The sequence below is a fragment of the Neopelma chrysocephalum genome, unplaced genomic scaffold, assembly GCF_003984885.1.
Source record: "Neopelma chrysocephalum unplaced genomic scaffold, ASM398488v2 Primary Assembly neopelma1_61, whole genome shotgun sequence".
NCBI classification, from domain to species: domain Eukaryota; kingdom Metazoa; phylum Chordata; class Aves; order Passeriformes; family Pipridae; genus Neopelma; species Neopelma chrysocephalum.
This window is the reverse complement of record NW_020897716.1, coordinates 1-7,745: the sequence shown is the minus strand read 5'-3', so window position 1 is coordinate 7,745 and position 7,745 is coordinate 1.

The following is a 7,745-nucleotide window of genomic DNA, read 5'->3' as shown; positions in this document are numbered from 1 at the left end:
ATTTGTGGTAACATAGACCAGAACCAGATCCAAATGTCTCCCTTTACCTTTCCTGCTCCCTCCCCCCTCCCCTCTCCCCTCTCCCCTCCCCCCTCCTCTCTCCTCTCCTCCCCTCCCCTCCTTGCTGTCCCTGTGTGAATAATGTGATCTATGAAACACAAGCATTTGATACTAATTCAGGGCCAGGGCCTGCCAATTCCTCATGAGTAGTACCATACTCTGTGCATAAAGGCACTGATGGCCACTGAGCTGCTCAGAAATATGCCATTATTCACTACAAAAAGAGGTAGCAAGTTTGATCTCTGAAGGAGCAAAGTTGGTGGGCAGACATCAAGCAGTGCCTAATAGTTAGAGCAGGAAATGTAAAGGGAGACATTTGGATCTGGTTCTGGTCTATGTTACCACAAATTACAACTGCCTTTCTAACCAACCTGTATGTAGTCCTCTAAGTCTAAAAGGTAAAAGAAAAAGACAGAGTTTTCAGAAGTTCATTATCACAGACTCACAGAATGGTTTGGCTTGGAAGGGGCCTTAAAGATCATCCAGTTCCAACACCCTGGCCACGGGGAGGAACACCTTCCACTAGACCAGGTTGTTCAAGTTACTTCCTTTGCATATTAAGAAGAGGGCAAACTGGTCTTAACTGATCCAGTGCTTGGAATAATTGCAGCACCATGCCTTTTGGGTAGGTGCTGAGGCATCTCCCCTCCAGCAGAGTCAGTGGAGACATTGGCTCCTCCAGGCAGTGATTCACAATCAACAACCAAGCTGGAAAGCTACAATATCACATAGGAGACAAAGATGCTAGAAGTACATCCCAGTAAGCCCACATCCATCCATTTAATGGCATATGCATTGCCTATGACCAGGTGGGAAACAGCTGTGTCTGGGTCCCCTGACCAGCAGTGTCATTCCCAGAACCTGAGTTATCCTATTTGAACACTTCTTATATCAGCTCTGGTATCACAGGCACTTGTCAGGTTGCTTTCCAGCCTACTTGCCTACCTTTCCCAGTTTGCCATGTGAGATTACACATAATACTGTCACAGCCACACTTCCCTACTATACCAAATACACTATGTCTGTTCAGGCTGAATCTGCCCCCACCTGGCAATGTTGCTGCCAAGAGGAAAGGCCTTTCCTTGTATGGAGTTATGTTGCATTTTTATGCTGTGTGGTAAAAGATGAGGAGACTGCCAAGGGGTTCATTTCAGTGAGTTCACACCAGCCTTACCTGGGCCTGAACTGAGTTTGGGTGGGATCGGTTTGCCCTGCCTGACCAAGTGGTGAGAGGGGAAGCAGCTCCATGAGCCTGTAGTGCCCCCATTCCATTCCCACCAGACCTCAGGAGCTCGTCATGAGCTCCCCATGCCCATAGGGCACTGGGTATCACAACTGTGAAGGGGAATTCAGCTTTCTGGCAACCCCAGGAGAGCCCTCTTCTGCATCCTCATCCTCATCTTTTTCATCCTCAGCCTCACACCTTGGGATATTACACCACAGCAAAGCCCTCCTCACCCGGCACAGTCCTGAGTGAATTTGTTTTCTGTGATGGAAACTCCTGAACTGACTCTCATCTCCCTGGCAAGAGAGCAGCTCGCAGATGATTTGGAAATCTGCCTCTGCCAAAATACTATCTCTGCCATTTGACCAGAAAATCTGTGTTTCAGATCTCTGCAGGAACAGAAACTCTGTCCTTTCACCAGTTACAAACTTGGAAGACATTCAAGTGGAGGAAACCAGTAAAATTATGTTCATGGTGGATTTCTAAAGATGTGGGAAGCTGGCTCTGGCAGGCCTACAGGCAATTTTAAAATACCAGCAAACATCACTCTTGTCATAAAAAACTGGAATTAAAGTGCATTTGCATCAATGGAGTCCCCTGATCTAAATCCTCTCTTCCCTCTGCTGGTGATGTATATCTGACACTCTGGTAGTAAATAGGAAAATGTGTATTTCAGCACTGAATGTACTAATCTTGTGTTCTACACAATAGGGTGAAACTTCACCCTCATGCATCCTGGCAGCTTTGCACACTGAGAAATGTTTCTGGGGGTGCTAACTGAGCTATGCCAGGCAGTCCTCTTACATGTGATACAACTTTGGCTTCACAGCCAGCAAGCCAGAGACTGAGCCCAAGGGGTTACAAGCATATCTGTAGATAAAGTCATTAACAGCATATCTGTAGATAAAGTTCATCAACAAAACTGAGATGAGTACCGTAGAGCTGCACAATAACATTGGGCTGAATTCGAGCTTGGCAACTGGCACTTTGCAGAACGTCAAATGGTGAAATTATCCCTGACTTCAGCAAGGCTTTGGTTCCACATGTGTTTTCTCTGTTCAGATGTACTAGTGGCCTGTAGCCAGTGATTTTCAGCACTGTTCCTACCCAGCATTTTTTAACTCTGGCAATTCAGGCAAGCTTCTTTTCATAAACAATATTGCTGTTTTCCCTCATTCCTGACCGAGGTATTTTTTCACAAGCATTTCAGAATTTCTTCTCTCCCTAGGTCTTGGGCACTTGAACATTACCTACAAGGAGGAGTAGGATAGACTGAGTTTGTACACCTATGCCTTCCCCTTCTTTTTGCTATCAGAGTAATGCTTTTCAGTCTGGTTTAGCCACCAGCTCAAGCAGAGACTGTCAATCCTGCAGCCCAGCTGAGAGTATCTGCCCTTCTGGGAGGATGGAGGCCAACCCAAACAGCTCTTCCTCAGCACCCCATGATGGTAAAACCTTGCACCATTTCATTAACTTATGGTTTGCTTAGTATTTTTCCCTGTTCTTGTGCCAAGAACAACCTCCTTGAAGAGTTCCTTCTCCTTCAGTCCCATCTTTTGAAATGTGCTGTATGTTTTTTGGGTCTGTGTCAGCAAGTCCAAATGCCTTTCAGACCTCACCTGAGCCAGAAGTCCCTGAGCTGTGTCTTGGGTCTCTGTGGGTCAATGCCCTGTCATCTCTTGCTTTTCCTCTGCTCTTTTTAGAATGGATCACAGCACTTTAGGTACTAGGCTCTCCAGGATGCCACAGTTGGGATTTTACCTCTCTGGGAGATGCAAGCCTGTATCCTGCATACTTCCAGGTGTCATCCTTGCTCTGAGCGTGGTGTTATGTTTGCTGAAGCAGGATGATGCTAGCAGTTGATGATGGGATGTGAGTCTTCTGGTACTCTCTGTTGATTGACCAGGGTTCTGTTTAGACCTAGTCTACCTCTGACATATTCCAGACTACATGAATGGGTCCTGGTTAGAAAAGCTACCATGAAAAAGTTTACTTTATAAGATAAGGTGGGCTCTGATGCTGCCTCAAATGTACCCATTTGTGCAATGTTGTTCGCATGATGTCTGGATGTTCTTCCAATCCAGACATCATCTGGTTATATCCAACTAATCATTATCATTAATTTGCAACCAATATTCAGTGAAACTGATCCACAGCTTCTGGTCAAGCCCTGGCTTTGTAGAGCAGCTGGTGCCATAGCACTACATCTCCTCAGTTTTTCTAGCTGTGAGCACATCTCATTTGAGTTCTACTGACACTGCATTGCTGCTGTTGCTCAAAGGACATGGAGCAGTGACCGGGAACTGAGTGAACTGGAATTCGAGAAAATCAAAAGAATTGGTTTGATTTTGCCAGGTGCCCTGGGCAATTAGAGAGCTAGACAGAGAAATAGATCTTAACTGCAGCAGTGGGTCTGCTTGGGCATCGCCTAGGAGGTCAGTGAGTGTGTGATGTTTTTTGACACCATTCTTCCACCCAATACACTTCTATTTGGGTGTTTCTGCTGTGCTTAAACTCTGAGAGGAGGAACAGCCAAGGAGGCATGACTCACAGCCATGCTGGAGGCAGGATGACAAAGATCTGGAGCTGGCTTGAAGTCACAGGGCATCGGTGGGGCTGGAGAGGCTCCCAGCATACTCTCCTTACTAGCAACCCTGACAAAAGATGCAGTGACTTCTTCTTGGCACCTTTTAGCACATTCTCTGCCAAAAAATGCTCCAGATGTTCACGTGTTTTCATCTGAGCTAATCTTCTCTGAACAAAAGTGACCAGGCTTAGTCACAGGATTGCAGGCAAGGCCTCAACCTCTGCCTTTATGTGATAGCACCAAAGCCTACCGCAAATGCCTGATCTGACACATCTGACAACTGTATTTACCTTGTTTTATGTCTATATCACACTGGGGACTCATCGTAGTCCTGTGGTTGATTAATGCACCACAGTGACCACCCATGACACCTGCTTAAGAGATCTCTATGCCAAATGGAAGAACCTCCTACAGAGGCTTTATCCAGCCTGGACAACTGCTCAGCCTTAGCAGCTGATCCTTGCAAGAAGCATCTTGTTAGCACCCCTCACAGCCAGAGCTGTCATGGGGGAGCTGCTGCTAGAGGCAGGTGCATGCTCACTCTCCTGAGATGGATGCTATGATCTCCCCATTCTGCTGTATGAGACAGTCTTTCGGTATGAATACATGTTACTCAGCTACTATGATGGGAAGTGGCAGAAAGGGCTAAGAAACATATCCAGAAGAGCTCAAAGAGTAAAGCAGACTCCTCCTGGAAAAAAAAAAGTATGCACCCAAGATAGGACACAGATTTATCCAACACTTCCTTGAGCTGAGGAAGGTAACAGAAGCAATGATACATTATCATGTGGAAATGGTGAAAGCAAAGGTGTTTTGGGCCTGCTCCTCTCTGAGGAGCAAGGAGTGAAGAAGACAGGTGGCTGGAGGAGCAGCTCATCCATAGTACATTGCCTGAGTTGGGCCAAGTGCTGCACGTCGCCTGCACTTGATGCTGGATCTGAAACTTTTTGGTTTATCATATTTTACGCAATATTTAATTCTTCACTGGAAGGATTTCTCAATCACACCAAAGTGTGTTTTGATGATGTTTTTGTCTCTCGATCTGAGGAGATGTCAACAGGCTCACTTCCTACCTACTGCAATGCTGCAATTGCTTAATGCAGAGTTTTGTCACATTACTAGTTTCTGAGACAGAGCATTGCAAGTTTCTAACCTGTCATTCAAAAGATTTGATGAAAATACCATGATAATTTTATTGCTACAGCTGTAAACATCAGATGCTGTGCAAGTTTTAATCCAAACAGCCTAAAATCCCCTTAACTTCAATAAAACTATAGTGAATAATTCGTATCTTTTCATTTCAGAATGTGTTCACATATGTAGGGAATTAACTATTTTCAGATAAAATTACTTATTGCCATCAAATGACTATTATTTTGATTTGCACTAACAGTTGCTAATAATGCAAGACGGAGAGGGAGAGGAACATGTGTCTGTACCAGCTGTTGTTTCACTCTTATCCAAAAAACATGAATAAGTTGCTGGCAGTCATCACAAAAAGATTTTCGTTCTTCCTCTTCAAGCACAAGTATAACAGCTGTTGCCTCTGGCAAGTGTACTGTTTGCCGTGTTGATGCCGACCCCATACAGAATTTTATAACAGACAAAAGGAAAATAACTCCCCAAATTGTAGAAGCTGTGCAATGAATCAAACTTGTTTTCTATGGTTGACACCCAAATAAGAAAAAAGAGTAATCTGAACACATGAAGACATAATAGGCCTGAAACTACACTTGCCCCCTTGACTAACCTAGGAAGAAAGGCAACAGCAGCAGAAATTATCACCCTCTGTCACCTGGTGGGGCACTGCCTCAGATTTCCTACAAGTCCTTTGCTGCTATATCAGCAATGGCACTCCTTCTCCCTCTGGAGAGCAAGTCACTTTCTTGCTAGAAACTTTATTTGTTCCACATTGAGCCATGAGAAAGTGCCTGCCTTGTGACAATTAAACAGTGCAGCAGGGCTCCCCGGCATGTGGCTGCTCTCCCTCTCTGCTCTCTGCTGCTAGCACACACTTGCAAGATATGTCTGGTTCAGTAATACCACATCTCCTTACCTGAGCTGACGAAGTAGATGGAAACACATTGTTTTGGTGGTGCACTCAGCCTTTTCTTATGATTGCTCAGTGTCATGACCACAAGAACAGTTTTCCCAGGGGAAGCTCTGTCAAGGCAGCCTGGGTACTACAGCAACTAGCAACCCATATAGCACTAGCTCTGCAGGGCAACTAAACCTTTGCTGGGCAAACCCAATCCCTATTACTAAGTATCACAGAAAGAGAAATATCACTGTCTCAGTACAGGCAATCCCTGAGTTCTGAATTTTTTTTTTTGGTAGCCAAGCTGCTCACTTACTCTCATCAGCATCACCCTTGATTTCTCTCAATTGGCGGTGGGGTTTTAATATTGTGTGTAACCTTCACAGTTCGGTTCCTTGTTTCTCTCCTGTTCATTCTGAGGACCTCACCTTTGTCCCTCTGCCTGTCTCACTGGTACATTGCACTGTGTTCTGGTACTGCCCAAAAAAGCTTCAGGCTAAGGTGAAATAACTTGGATCAGCTCACTGCAAAAAAGTCTTATAAGAGATTGACTAGTATCAAGGACTTTGAATCCCCTTCTTAAAATCCAGCAGGTTAACTGCAACAGAACTATTATGTACATAATTCCAGGTGCATGCTCAGGGATCCAGTGTATCAATCTCCAGGGTTATGTTTCTTCAGTTACAGCAGTACATTTTTTTCTGGCAGATTTAATGGGCAATATGGTCAAAAGCAAATGCTAGACCTTATCCTGCTTCATAGGGAGCTGCTTTTGATTAATAAAGTGAAATGTGCAGAGCAGCTAAAATCTATCGCATATGCCAGGACCTAAAATAATTTGTGATACTTTGGAACAAACTGCACTCATTCAGAAGAGCAGTGGGCTGGGGAGGAGGATCCCCACTCCCACAGTTTAATTCCAGCTGAAGTGAGAGGCGCTCAGCTAACATGCATACTGTAGCAGCATAATTTGTCATTCGATCAGAAGTCACGATCTGGATGTGGAAATGACTTGCTAAAATCCATTGATTTGTTCTCACACAGAGAGGGATTAGGACACTGAATTAACTTCTTACAGCTTGAAAAATCTGCGTATCTTTATTCTCCAAAGCCAGGGCCAAGTCACAGCAATTATTTTTGGGTAAAATGATCTGATGCAATCAGGGGCAAATGTGGACTAGAAGTCAATGGTGCCATTTGGCCCTTCAGTATGCTGTTATAAAGCTTTGCAAAATTCAAGGAAGTTGTTGTTCATCATCCAGCATGAGCAGCTGCTCCTGGAGCTGTTCTTTGGCTGAAGTGCTGCTCAGCCAGAGGCCAGCAATTCCTCCAAAGTCTATTTAACTTTGCATTGTAAGTTTTCAAGCATATATCTTAAGAGGTGGAAGCCACTGGTATGAATAAGTACATAGATCCATGTACTGCTGCCCAGTTTGGAGAAGGTCTACTCAGATGACAGGAACTGGGATAGCTGGCTAACATTTCTGGTTCAACATTTTATCTGTTGCATGAATTTTGGCAAGGCATTTCTTACTGTAGCCATTTCCCTTCCAGTTTGTCAAGGTGCAAGCACTTTGTGTGGCAGGATGAATGTAATCATGTATAGAAGCATAACGAAATGCACTCAGCCAATGCACCTAGATCAAACTTGTTGAACTTAGATTTTTTTATGAGGTACATCTGGAAAAAAAAAGGCTCATAAGCCTTATCGCCAGCAGCAGAAGAGCCAGGGGCCAAAGTAAGACTGCAAAGAAATCTGAAGTCTCCTCTAGGACTGCAGGACAAGTCACATAGCAAAACCAGGCAAAACTTGGTGTCAGTGAGATTCCCCATCC